At 38.5% G+C, this 14,856-nt stretch overlaps 1 pseudogene across 1 annotated transcript; it reads left to right on the top strand.

Annotated features, from left to right (window-relative positions):
* The first annotated feature begins 399 nt into the window (after positions 1-399).
* LOC308640596 (transcription factor JunD-like) lies at positions 400-4,879 on the top strand (annotated as a pseudogene). Its single transcript has 2 exons — positions 400-461; positions 4,061-4,879. The product of its transcript is annotated as a transcription factor JunD-like (transcript).
* The last annotated feature ends 9,977 nt before the right edge of the window (positions 4,880-14,856 follow it).

Here is a 14,856-nt window from a genome sequence, read left to right as displayed (position 1 = left end):
TTTTCAGGGTTTTCAATTGAAAACAATTTAGAGTAATGACAACCAATATAAATGTATATGCATCCCATATAGCTTTATTTTCCAAATGAGTAGTTTGTTAGAAGCAATTATGGAGAATGAACTGAGACATCTTCTCTTAGAAAGAAATCAAGGAAGGGATGGAGAGCAAGAGATAAGAAGGAAATAACCAATGAAATAAGGAAGAAATAAAGTAGAGGAGAGAGAAAGTAAGGAAGACATTTGACAAATGTTTTTTCTCATTTGGGAATGAAGACAGGTTAAAGCACCTTCTTCCTGAGAGAGCCAGTTTTTCTTCCAATTACCCCTTCTCATTGTAGTCCATCTTCTCATTCTATCACCCTTATCATATTAAATATTTAGCAGATATACATTGTTATTATGAACCAATCTGAGCTTGAAGATGCTTTCTTCAGCTACTTTACAGTTAAGCTTAGCCATGAGTAAGTAGTTTATGAACTGTGAAAAAAAATGAACTGTAGATTACAATCATGCAGGATTTTCTCTTTCACATTCTAGGAACCAAAATGAGAACCTCTTTTCTGTTAACCTTGTGTGAGAAATGTAAAAGAAGATGTTTTAGTTTCCCAAAGAAGGTTCTGAGTAGCCCTGGTCATGTCCAATTATACTAAATATTGTTGTTAGCATAATGGAACTTAATCTTGACAGAAATGACTCACAGACCCTGTTACCTGTTTCTAATAGGTTAGTAACTACCATAGCTAAGAAATGCAAGATCTACAAGGGAAGGGTTAAGTTATAAAAAAATATATAAAGAAAGAATATGGAGCTCTCAGTATCATCAAATGCCTAGTATTTATCTGATCAATAAGATTCTGTTTCTTAGTAATATCCCCCACAATTTATGTGCCCCTTAATGTGTATCACCTCTTTACTTGAACTATCTTCATTTATTTCAGCCAGAGATTTGTTGGGTAAGAAGAAGAAAGTAATCTTATTTTATAGGTAGTATGTTGGAAGTGAGGTGAACATAAAAAAATCTCAGATAATTTTCTCATGAAGCGATTTTCTTGTGTGTTTTAGACTTTATACTCTTCTCAGGTGATGTGTAAGTAATTTCTCTCATTCCAACAGTTGAGTCTTTTTTCTATTCATGCTTTACTGTGCTGTGCAGAAGCTTTGGGCTTAATGAAATTCTACTTGTCTTTTTATGGTTCTGTCCCTTGTCCTTTTACTGTCATAGCCAAAGGACCATTTTCTAAAGCAGTGTTGTAAAGTTTTTCTTCTGTGTTTTGTTTTTATTGTTCACCAACTTATGCTCTTCTTTCTTTTTTTAATTTTAGATTGAAAAAATAGCGACTTCATCTGCTTGTGTGCTATAGCATGATATTTTAATACACGTAACACTGTGTAGTGATCAAATCAGAGAAAGATCATATCTGTCACCTTAGTAGGATGGGAAGAGATTGGTAAGTGGGACCTCAGTATTTTCTTTCTTCCCTATGTAAATATTGAGTGTCCTCAGCATCATCTGTAAAAAGACTATCCTTTATCCATTATGTATTATTGGACCCCTTCTCAAAGATGAGTGCACAGTGAGTGTCTGGGCTTATCCTTGTTCTCTTTTCTGTGCATTGTTTTGTATATTTCCTTCTATTTCAGTACAACAGTGTTTTAGCTCTTATAGTTTGTAATTTATTTTATTCTATCTTTTTTTTGCATTTGTTACAATTAGTATAGAATTGCACCAGTTATGTAATTGTATAAGCATGCAAGGTAATGATATCTAATCCATTTCATAATCCTTCAAAATCACATTTCTCTTTGCCTCCCTTCACTTCCCGCTTTCTAATCCAAAGTGCATTTTTTCTTCCCTAGTGCCTTCCATTATGAATTAGCATCTGCACATTAGATAAAATATTAAGCCTTTGAAAGTTTGCTATTGGTTTATTTAGCTTAGCCTGGTATTCTCAAATTCCATCCATTTGCCAGCAAGTGCATAATTTTATTATTTTTGGGGTTCAGTAATACTTCATTCACACACACAAATATATATATATATATATATATATATATATATATATATATATATAATGTGAATATATATATTCACATTTTATTTATCCATTCATCTGTTGAAGGTTACCTAGGTTGTTTCCATAGTTTAGCTATTGTGAATTGACCTACTCTACATTGATGTGGCCACCAGCAATGTATAAGTGTACCTTTTGTCCCCCATCCTAATGAAAAAAAATTATTGCTGGGGCTGGGGATGTGGCTCAAGCAGTAGCGTGCTCACCTGGCATGCGTGCGGCCCGGGTTCGATTCTCAGCACCACATACAAACAAAGATGTTGTATCCACCGATAACTAAAAAAAAAAAAAAAATTCTCTCTCTCTCTCTTTCTTTCTTTCTCCCTCTCTCACTCTCTCTTTTAAAAAAAATTATTGCTTGTATTCTTGATAATTGCCACTATGACTGCAGTGCAATGAAATATTGAAATAGCGTTGATTTTCATTTCTATAATTGCTAAAGATGATGGTCTGTTTTATGTGTTTGTTGATCAATTATATTTCTTCTTCTGTGAAGTGTCTGTTCAGTTTCTTAGTCCATTTATTGATGGGTTATGTCTCTTTTTTGGCATTGTTTGTTGAGTTCTTTATATATCTTGGAGATTACTGCTCTATTTAATGTGTGGTGGTAAAGATTTTTTTTCCCATTCTGTAGGCTCTCTCTTCATGTTATAGATTGTTTCCTTTGTGAAGAATAAGCTTCTTTCTTTGAATCCATCCCATTTATTGATTACTAATTTTACTGTTTGTATTTTAGGAATCTTATTCAAGAAGTCAGGTCCTAAGCTAACATGATGAGAATGTGGACCTTCTTTTTTTCTGTTAGTCATAGGGTTTCCATTCTCATGTCTAAGTCTTTGATCTACTTTGAGTTGATTTTTGAGCACAGTGAGAGATAGAGTTTTAATTTCATCTTTCTACATATGGATTTCCAGTTTTACCAGCACCAATTGTTGAAGAGGCTACCTTTTCTCCAATTTATGTTTTTGGCATCTTTTTCTAGTATGATATTTGTCTACATGTCTGTTGGTACCTTTTTAAATTTTTTAAACTATTTCTCTGTAGTATAGTTTAAGGTCTAGTATTGTGAGGCCTACTGAGTCACTCATTTTGTTGAGAATTGCTTTGGCTATTGTGGCTCTCCTATCTTTTTTCAAATTAAGTTAATGCTTGCTTTTTCTAGTTTTATGAAGAATGTCATTGGAAGTTTAAAAGGAATTGCATTGAATCTGTATAACTACTTTGTTAGTATGGCTGTTTTGACTATGATCATTCTGCCTATCTAAGTGCCTGGAACATCTTTACATCTTCTAAGACTTTCAATCTGTATTTTTAGTGTTCTGTAGTTTTCATTGTAGAGGTATTTTAACTCTTTTTTAGATTGATTCCCAAGTATTTTGTTTTATTCTCTCTTTTTTTTGAGGCCATTGTTAATGGGGTGGTTTTCCTAATTTTTTTTTAAAGTGGATTCATTTTTAAAGTATAGAAATGCATTTGGTTTATGGGTGTTTGTTTTGCTGAATTTATTTATTAGTCAAGAAAGTTTTCAGGTGAAATTTTTTGGATTTTCTAAATATAGAAGCAGGTCATTAGCAAATAGTGATAGTTTGAGTTCCTCTTTTCCTACTCATTTAACTTTCATTCTTTCTTCTAATTGTTTTGGATAGAGTTTCAAGGATGTTGTTGAATAGAAGTGGCAAAAAAAAAAGTGACAAAAAAGGGTATCTTTTTTTTTGAATTATAGAGGGAATATTTCAAAATTTTCTCCCTTAAGAACAATGTTTCTGAGGAGCCACTGCAAGAGTGTCAGGCATAGCAGCCCAGCCACTCCCCTGCCTCCTACCGGTGCTTTGAAGTGGGGGGGAGCCAGAGGATAGAAACACCCCTCTAAGGCGATGAGGCCCTGACCCTGGGTAGTAGCACCAGTGGCAACAGCAGCAACTTAGCATCCCAGGGCTGCTTCTGAGGCGCTGACACTGAGCCTGAGAAAGCAGGTGTTGGGGCTCCAGACAGCGGCTGGGCTATCTCCCCCTCCCTGGGCGAGATGGGCGCCCCCAGTGCAGTGGCCCCCGGCCTTTGCCCTCCTCACTCGACCTGGAGCTGCTCAAGCTCGCCTCTCCTGAGCTGTAGCGCCTCATAATCCAGTCCAAAGGGCTGGTAACCACCACAGGCAAGCACGCAGTTCCTCTACCCCAAGGTGGCAGACAGGGAGGAGCAAGAGTTCACAGAGCGCTTTGTGAAAGCCCTGGAAGATTTGCACAAACAGAACCAGGTTTTTGCCGGTAGGGCAGCCTCTGCAGCTGCACGGAAGGAAGACCCTCTGGCACGGCATCCACGCTTAGCCCCCCCCCATTCACCCCACTTCGGGGAGATGGCTACAAGGAGGCACTGCTCTAAGCTAACCTGAGCAGTTAGCGGATGGCTCACAGGGGTGTTGGGTGCTGCCACTGTGGCCTTCACCGCTGATCCCATTCCCTTCCCACTGCATCTGCCCGGTAGCACTGGGGACGCTGCGCCTGGCAGCGCTCAAGTACTAGCCACAGATGGTGGCCGAGGCACCAAGCTTCCGCAAGAGCCCGCAGCTGTGGCCCATCGAGGTGGACACGCAGGAGCAAGATCGCAAGAGGCTGGCCAAATGCATGGCAGCTTCCAAGTGACACAAACGCAAGCTGGAGCGCATCTCCCACTTGGAGGAGAAACTGAAGATACTCAAGAGCCAGATCAGGAGCCTACTGAGCGAGCAAGTGGTGCAGCTCAAGCAGAAAGTTATTATCCATGTCAACAGCAGCTGCCAGCTGCTGCCCCAGCACCAGGTGCCCACATACTGAGCCCAAGCGAGGGCACAGCCTCCCTGCTTGAGGAGCTGGCTCACGAGGGGTGGTGCATGGGTGCCTCGGATCTGGAGAGCTTGTGGTCCTGGCGGCACCCTCCCCAAGGGTGTCCAGGACTTGGAGAGGGCGTGGTCCCCAGGTATATCCCTGAGGGCAGCTCTGGCCTTCAATAAGCTGGACCCCCTGCTCCCTGGGCGCATGACACCACTCCTTTCCTGGAGCTGCCTCTCTGTGTGGCCCTGTGTTGCAGAAACCCGAGAGCTCCAGCTGTCCCTTTGTACACACCACTGTGGAAAGGGCTCTGTGGGGCGCAGCCACCAGCCTGCCTTTTCTTTTACTTTATTTATTTTTGCCATTGGAAGAAAGAAGAATAAAGTGTTGATTCTGCCCTATTTATGTTTCTACTCTGGAACAAATGGTTGTGTGTGCATGTGTGTTTTCTTGTTTTTTTTTTTTGTTTGTTTGTTTGTTTTAGTTTTTGTTTTGTTTTTTTTTAAGAAATGGGAGGAAGAAAAAAAATACTATGACTTTTCCTAGCTCTGGCTACCCTCTTCTGTCCTTCTGACCACCACTCCCTGTTTGTTCTTTTGTTTTTGTCTTTTTTTTTTTTTTGCAATTATGTCAAAATTTACTTGTTAAATGCAATTTGCATATAAACCCTCTAGTGTAAAAATGTGCATACTTTCTTCCTCTGAATTTTCAGAATTTTTTTTCAAGCAAACATTTTATACTTTAAAATATATATAAATATTTATACTTAAGTATAAAATTTATAAGTATAAATCACATATATAATATATTTATATTTATATTTATATACCAAATCATATGTATATGTATATATGATTTAAATCAAGACCTAAAAATATCTTAATCATTAAACAAGTCACATACTCTTCTATAACTATTTTTTTTTGGCAAGGCAAAAAATTATATATTGATATTATCATTTACAATTTAAACTAATTTCTATAATTAAAAAATAACAAATACACATAGAAAAAAATCAAATGGCACTAAATACATAAATATAAAGTAAGTTTTCTACTATGAGAAATTTTAGCCACTAATTTCCAGAGATTAACATGATTAGTAGTTATTTGTGTATCTTTCCAGAAATTTTCTACACATACACAAGTATCTTCTATTATAAATTATTATAAGAAAACACATACATACATGGTGGGGGAATTATCTTGCATGATACATTAGATAACATGAAACTATTTATAATTTGTAGTTTTTATTAACTTATGTTACTTTCACTCAATCCATTTAATCTTTTTTTTTTTTTATTGGTTGTTCACAACATTACAAAGCTCTTGACATATCATATTTCTTACATTAGATTGAAGTGGGTTATGAACCCCCAATTTTAACCCAAATGCAGATTGCAGAATCACGTCGGTTACACATCCACAATTTTACATAATGCCCTATTCTGCAATCTGCATTTGGGTTAAAATTGGGGGTTCATAACCCACTTCAATCTAATGTAAGAAATATGATATGTCAAGAGCTTTGTAATGTTGTGAAAAACCAATAAAAATAAATAAATAAATAAATAAATAAATAAATAAATAAATAATGTAGTGTCATTTAAAATGTTGTGGTATAATTACAAGAATTACCTTGTTTTAGACATTTTAATTACTGAAAATAAGCTATGTAATCTGTTAAGCAACCACTCACTTAAATGGCTTCCAAGCCCCTGGCAACTTACTCTCTCCTTTCTAACTCCATGAATTCCAATTTTTCGATATTTGATATAAATATAGTTATAACACAGGTTAAATATCGTGTCTGATTTTGCTTACTTTCTTAATATTTTTGATATTTGTCTACATGGTGGCCTGTATCAGTACTTCATTTTTATTGCAGAGTAATATTCAAATATATATATATATATATAGATAGATAGATAGATAGATAGATAGATAGATAGATAGATAGATATAATTTGTTTGTATGAATATATCTATATGTACATGTGCTTACTCAGACATGGATACATATAAATACATAGACACATTTGTTTATTATTTCTGATGAAAATTTGTATTTTCATATATCTCCTAGTGTAAATGGTGATGACATTGATATTCATGTTCAAGTGTTTGAATATGTGTTTTCAGTTCATTTGGAAATATAGCTAAGAATAAAACTGGTAAGTTATGTGTTAATTCTATGTTTAAAATTTTAGCAATCATCAAATCCTTTTCTTTACCTACTCTACCATTTATATTTTTAACAGAAGTGTGTGTGGCTTCCAATTCTTTTGGTCATCTCTAACTATAATTCTATAGACTTCAGTGTTTTCAAGACTTTTTCTTTATTGGTGTTATTGAGTTGAATTCTCATATGGTGCCCAACATTTCTATTTTTTAGAAAGTGAAGGCATTCTCTTTTTCATGGAGTACTCTTTCATGGTATTTGTTGGATTTCTGTTGTTCAGGTTGTTGTTGTACTAGTTTTGGTAAAGGAAAGTGAACACTAAAGTGGTCCAAGAATGAGATACATCTCCTACCTGTTTTGTTCACAGGATCTCACTAAGTCACCCAAGGTTTCCACAAACTTGCAATACTCCTGCAGACTCCTGAATAGTTTTGATATGAGCATGCATACATTAATAGACAAAAAAGAAAAAAAAAACAGAAAAGCATCAATAATCCTCTAATAGAATTTCACTGAAAAAAAATCAGGAACTGTAATGCAAGAAGAGAAAAAATAGACTCAATATAAATGTCTAAGATACAAAAGTGAATAAAAATTATAAAAATTTATGATATTCAAATTGTGTCAGATATAGTGAAAATTAAAGCAAATGTTGAAAAACTGATCCAGATATAGAAAAAAAAATCCAGAAGCTTTTTGCTAGCTATTTAGATATCTTTGATCTAGTAGAAAATTTAATCCTACTTTATTGATTTTTATCAGAGGTAAAATTTTCTGAAATAGAGAATATTATTTTAATAAGAGTGTCAAATTTGTTTTGTCAGAAGCTGAGCTTTTTTCCTCCACTTAATTTGCATAGTTTTATTATTTAAGTGTCAGCATTGATCAACACCAAAAGAGTGAGTATGCCATCACAATTGATTACAAGCGTTTTTTTTTTTAAAGAGAGGGAGAGAGAGAGAGAGAGAGAGAGAGAGAGAGAGAGAGAGATTTTTTAAGAGAGAGTGAGAGAGGAGAGAGAGTGAGAGAGAGAGAGAATTTTTAATATTTATTTTTTAGTTCTTGGTGGACACAACATATTTGTTGGTATGTGGTGCTGAGGATCGAACCCGGGCCGCACACTTGCCAGGCGAGCGCGCTACCACTTGAGCCACATCCCCAGCCCAAGAGAATTTTTTAATATTTATTTTTTTGGTTTTCAGCAGACACAACATCTTTGTTTGTATGTGGTGCTGAGGATCTAACCAGGGCTGCACACATGCCAGGCAAGCACGCTACCTCTTGAGCCACATCCCCAGCCCTGATCACAAGTCTTTTGAAGACATGTCAGGATGAGATAACTTGTCCAGACTATGCCTATTAATAGTGAAATAATGAAGTCCAAACAATACTGGATATCAAAGCAGATGATGAGCAGCAGAATGGTGTGAGTGGCTCTTTTTTTTATGGGGAGCTTCATGGAGAAAATCTGAAGCTTAGAAGAAACATGATTTTTGTTTAAGTCTATGAAAGAAAATTTTTATGTATCTGCTTGAAAGAACCACACAGTCTCAAAACTAGAGATCACTGAATGCCATCAGTTCAAGAAAAGAGACTCCTGTGCTTTTAGCTCATGAGCAGAAACGAATAGTGGTGAGCGAGAAATAGAAGACCAAGCTAGATTTTATTTGGTGTTTGAATATCTGTGTTTAGTTCATTTGGAAATATAAGTAGAAATGAAATTGGTAGGTCATGTGGTAATTCTGTATTTAAAATTTTAGTAATCACCAAATTCTTTCCTATACCTACTATACCATTTTATATTCTTAACAGAATTTTGTGTGGCTTCCAATTGTTTTATTGGTATAGGGGACATGGTGAGGATCAATAAGAAAATAATTAGCCACGGGATGATATTTGTGATTTTTAATTTGAAGCAGGCCCATGAGAAGCCACTGAGGCTGATGGTGATGGCTTAAAGCACACCCAACTTGTAGATGGTGCAGGTGGAGAGTTCCTTCATGACCTTGGCCAGGAAGACAAACACTTTGCATTTGAACTCACATGGACTGTCCTACTCTTCCCCAAAATTTGTCAATACCAAAATTCTCATGGTGAGGATCATAAAGATGTGTGTTAGAACCATGTAGTTATTGGGAAGTCAGTAAGCCTGGGCTTGGCCCTTCAAAGACAGTGGCAATGTAAAGACAAAGCAGGAATATGTCTCCTGAGATTTCAGTGCCAGCTTGAGGATAAAAAGTAATTCTTATGGAAATAAAACTGAAATATTTGTTCATATTAATGGGTATTCTTGGAAGAAAAACAGGATCATTTTATCACAACAGGATTTTTATGAACATTCTTTCAGTCAATCTATTACTCTCCATAATCTTTATAATTATCATTTACCAAAACAACAGAAAAAATTGTATATAAATCAGTGTCATATTCTTGATATTAATTTCAAGTAAAGATCTCGTTTGGAGCTCTTTCTTCGCCGGCCTACCACAAAGAAAGCCCTTGCTGCATCCCCAAAAACACAATTAAAAAAAATAAAGAAATAATAAATTTTAACTCAAACATCCCTTATTCTTCAGAGGAATATTTTTGTTTACTCCCGTTTATATCGTGAAATTGCTCAGATCTTACCCTTGTCTTTGAGCCTGTATACACTATGTTTTCCTTTGTATCATAAGTTATATTATTTAATGGCCAGTGTTTGTTTGATTTTTAATCTTCCCCACAGACTTCTTAAAATTAAAGATGGTGTCTTATTTGGCTTGGATCTACAGTATCTGAAATACTTTTGCTTACAATAAAATTATATACCAGAAACTGTGGATTTCATGTTTGTATAGGCAGAAATAGTAATATTAGGCTGGGGTGGTTGATCAGTTGTAAAGTGGTTGTCTAGCAAGTATGAGGCACTGGGTTCAATCTGCAGAACCACATAAGATAAAAGTGTTGTGTCCATCTACAACTAAAAATATTTTTTAAAAGATATAGGAATCTTCTAGGGAAATAATCCCAACATGCCTGAAAGAATTCCCCACGCAAAGAAACTTCGCCGGGAGAATTCCAATTTTATTGCAAAAGCTGTGTGCTTATATAGAACTAAAGGAGAGATGGTAGGGCTTAGATAAATGGCAGGCCACCTGTTTATTGGCAAGTTCTTCCAGATATGAGTTCCCACGCCCAGGCATTAGTTCTCATTGGGGCTAAGGTTCCCCGCCAGCGAGGTTTGAAATTAGCGCCGGCGGGAGAGTTCACAAGGGTGGGAACTTTTCGCGCCACTTCAGAAAAGAAGAAGGTAGGAAGGAGAAGTCCTTAGGCGCCATGTTGGGGTTTTTTCTCTGGGGTACGGCTGCCATTTATACTTTTCCCAACATTCCTCCCTTTTTGTTTTTCTAAGTGACATGGGGGTCGGCGTAAAGTCCTCTAGCTACTTCGTGCTTAATGGTGGGCGGCGTTAGACCTAGAAGGGGAAGCGAAGGAATGTTCGGGGGACAGGTCTGAGAACACCAGGGCAGCCAGAAATAACACTCAGTGGCTACAGACAACTACTGTGGTAGGGGTAAAGTCCATAAAAGTTTATTGAAGCCAAAAGTCCTCAATGGCATCAAACCAGTCCTGGATGGAGGAGATTCTTGGTATCAGCCAGTGGTCCTGCAGCAGGGACTCTAGGAAGTATTGGAGGTGGCTTGGTTGAATCCAGTAATGTTAAGGGTGACAGACCGATTGCAGCCAGTGGAAGGGCAATCGCCTTGACCCATAAACTGGGAGTGGGTGGTGTCATCCTGGTGTCATGTTGCTTGGATGTAGAAGCAGTATCTGTGGTTTGAGATAAAAACTTGAGAGAGAATAATGATTAGTAAAAGAAGAAGAGGGTTGGCGAGAAATTTTGAGTTTGGTGGGCATGGTTGAAGTCTAAGACTGGACATTTGGAACAAGTGCCTTTTTAAGGTGGGAGAAAAGGTACCAGGGGGAGTTTAGGTTTGATGCTTTCTTGTGGGGATACTGTAGAGCAGACAGAATAAGCAGAGTGGACGTGCTGGAGAGTAGTTCTCATTCCTATGAAGTGAAAGAGGGGTTGTGAAAACTGGAAAAGGGGGTTAGAAAGGGTTTTAGAAGGGCACAGAGTCTCTGGAGCCAGAGGAGTTGGTTATGAGTCGCAGGTCTCCATCTTGGGCATCAGGGCTGGTAGTCTTAAAGAAGTAGTTGATTGACCAGCTTGTTGGTGAATTTGTGTATCTGATCTTGCAGGAACTTCTGTAGGCAATTTAATAGACATGGTCCTATTAGGAGAAACAGAGAGAGGACTAATAGGGGTCCTGTGAGGGGGGGGAGCCAAGGCCATACTTGATTGAACATTCCCCATGGAGCCTGTTGGCTTAGTTGCTGTCTCCTCTTTTTTAGCTGTTCTTGTCCTTTATTACTCCCAGGAATGACTGGTTTTGGCTTAAATGTTTTTGGTAGGTGTTTAAGATCGAGTTGGTCAAAATTGACTTTATTTCTATCTATTGTTAAGAGTCAGCTGAGTTCTCATAGGGGTCGCTCGTGGGGGAACCTGAGAGCAGCTTCTCAGTTCTACTAGTGCCATTTGCGCTAGGATGGGTCCAGGTCTTGCTTGACCATGTGGCTTCCCTTGGAAGCATCAGGGATGTCTCCTGTCTCCAATGACCCTCCTATTCACAGCAAATGCACTCATTGGTTTTCCATTTTCCAGTGGTCTCAATAATCTCCCTGATCAGGAGGTTATGTGGCCCAGAGTTGCAAAGCTCTTTAGAGAAGTTCCCTGTTCCCTGGATTCAGACTGACTCAGAGGGCCAGAGCCAAATATTGGTTTTCTTGGCCATTTTAATTTAACCTTAAGTCTTGATCTCAAACATCCAGCAAAGTCAGTTTCACCCTAAATTAAGAGTATTGGGCTTTAGCTGAAGTCTGGCCTACTTTGGAGTAATTCTGACATGTAGTAAGATGGGAGGCATAGCCTTATCTCAGGTAAGGCTAAGATTTATAAATCTTAGGTAAGGTGTTCTAGTATTGAAGCTGATCTTTTTTTTAAATATCATTTTATAAAGTTTATATATGCTGTTGCTTGATGTCACATGAATACTAGGTAATACAGTATATTACATTTAAATTGTTCCCAGTGTATAGAACTTTATATTAATCTTATTGATAACAGGTCCAGTTATAAAACATTAAATGATATAAATAAATCTCCAATAGGTTATTTTTATAAGCCTAAAATAACCATGCAACCTTTTGGAGAACACCAGCTTGATATAGTATTTTAAAGCTTCTATCTTAATGACTTATATACCTGGAAAATATGAACACATTTAATATACAGAGAAGAGTAATAGTACCACAATTATTATTGATGTTTTTATATTAATCAAGTTTAGCTTTTAAAGAAATAACATATTACAACATTACAAAATAACAGTTGTTGTTTAACCATAGTTGTATATACAAACCTTCTTTAGTACTTACTTAAACCTATATAGCCAGCATACACAGACCTTCTTCATCACTTGCTTAAACCCTCTTATTTACTTAATAGACTCTCTTATCCAGAAACACATTTTCCTTCTATTAAACCCATACTTAGAACCTTGTAATTTCTCTTTCCTATCTGTTAACTCCTTCTTTATTCACACTTTGAAACAATCCTTGTAAATTTCTGAATTTAGGCAAATTATTCCATTTTAATAAGAGATATTTTGTTATTTGCAGTACACAATTAATCACATCTGTTGACCATTTCATGAAAACATGAACAATGTTTAGGTATATAGAATTGTAGGAACAGACAAGGCAAGGCACCTAAGATAGCACCGAAGATAGGGAAACAGTCTTATTTGGTTGCAGCCAGATTCAGAGTGCACTGCTTCTGTTGTAATCAATTAATCCCCTGAACCCCAAGTTTAGGTTGTTTCAGAATTTTGTACCCAACATGTAAGGGAAGGGGCTCAGAAGTTCACAGTCTGCAGAAGTTCACAAAAAGCAGTTTTTTTTCCTCTGTTCTGGGCAAGTTAACCCTTCAAGGACACTTGGGAGGGGGAGAGCTTTTTTTCCCTTTCTCTCCTCTTCCCTCCACCCTCCCCACCCCTGCTAGCTGTTATCATGGAACCCAGTTGGGCTTCCTTATCTTAGACATGTAGCCTTCTCTGTGAAGCCCCAGCTCAAGGCCAGAGGCCTTGTTCACATATTTTGTGGAAAAACTAGTAAGGAGGTGTCTAGCTTTTTGAGTGCTGATTTTTCCAGTGACCAAGTAAAACAGGGCAACATGAAAATAGGAAGTTTATCTACATTAAACATTTTTGTAGAGATTCTTTTGCTGAAAGTGCTAAAATCAGCCATGGTGAAGATTTCTGGAGAAGATCAGTTAAGCCTTTACTGTGGGCCTGGGTAGGGAGGGGGAAGGCAGGGCTGAGAGCAGCTGTGGATCTGAGAATAAGGAAGGAGTGATGTAAAAGAATAGGATTTTCCCTAGCAAGGAAAACTTGAGCAGTAGAACAGGTAGAGCAGAGGGGAGGATGGGAATGAATATCCCAAAAAGCCTGTAAGGGACAATCCTTAGTAACCTGTTTTCAGTGATGACAAAGCAACTTTAAAGGCCATTTTCACCAGATCTCTGATAGGGGTCCAAGGGCTCTCTTCAGCTTGTTTGAGCTTTGGGATAGCTGGTAAGAGGACCTGGTGGGACCTGGTGTGGGCACTGACAGAAGAAGAGAGGAGTGAGTGGGTGGAGGGATTCCTTCAGTACCTGCTACCTCAGAAAAGAGGCAATGGTTTGATGAAAGGCGGTTGTTTAGTTTTTGATCTAGTGAGTGGAGAGGAGAAGTCAGGTTGTTCAGGTGGGGGAGACTGTGGAGGGGCTGGGGCAGAAGGTTGAGGGTGAGGACCTATTTGAGCCGGGCGATAGGGTGGAAATTCATCAGTAGGGTCAAAAGTAGTGGATGAGTCCGGAGGAGGAGAAGGAGGGGAAGGGGGTGTCTCTGCGGAGGAGGAAGTGGAGCAGGCAGAAGAGGGCAAAGGGGAGGGGGATGAAACGGAAGGTTGAGGATCCGTGGAACCAGGCGGAGGAAGAGGAGGGTATAGTGGGAGAGAAGGAGCAGATGGGGCTGGAGGATAAGGTGGAGGTTCATCTGCTGGGTCAAATGAGGAAGAATCTGCGAAGTCAGGAGTAGAAGTAGGGGAAGGGAGGGGTTTGCAAGCAAGGAGGACTTGAGAAGAGGAGCAGGAGGAGCAGAGAGCAGGGTGTTGTGCGAGAAGGCTAAAACCTTCAACGCAGGGAATCTCCCTCCACTTTTTCAGACGCTGGCAGTAGTTAAAAAGGTCTCGAAGTAGGTTTGAATCTAAGGAGCCTTCTGGAGGCCAGTGATTGCCATTATCCAGTGGATATGTAGGCCAATCTTGGGTACAGAATTTGATTAAAAGTTTGGGCTTGATGTCTGGTGTGAGGGAGAGTGTGGCCAGATTTTTTATTAGACATTTGAGAGGTGAGGCTTCAGGTATAGACGAAGAGGTGCCCATAGTCACAGGGAGAGATGGAAGAGAGAAAGAGAGAAAGAGAGAATAAGCGTAAGCGAGAGAGGCAAAGGGAAAACCCGGGCTGGAATGGCTTCCAGGAAGCCCAGGGCGAGCGGGGGTCAGGTGGGCGTCCCCAAAATGACCAGCCATCACCAGGAACTGCAGAGGGCACTACCTGGTCATCACCAGTGGAGTGCAATCTGTGAGACCCAATGGGGTCGGAGCCACGGGCAACCTGACGTCAGGAAAGTTTTCGACCGCAGCGGAAAAAGTCAGTA

The sequence above is a fragment of the Spermophilus citellus genome (assembly GCF_964194105.1).
Source record: "Spermophilus citellus genome assembly, contig: SCAFFOLD_55, whole genome shotgun sequence".
Lineage (NCBI taxonomy): Eukaryota > Metazoa > Chordata > Mammalia > Rodentia > Sciuridae > Spermophilus > Spermophilus citellus.
The sequence above is the reverse complement of the archived record's forward strand: the minus strand, read 5'-3'. Positions and strand labels throughout refer to the sequence as shown.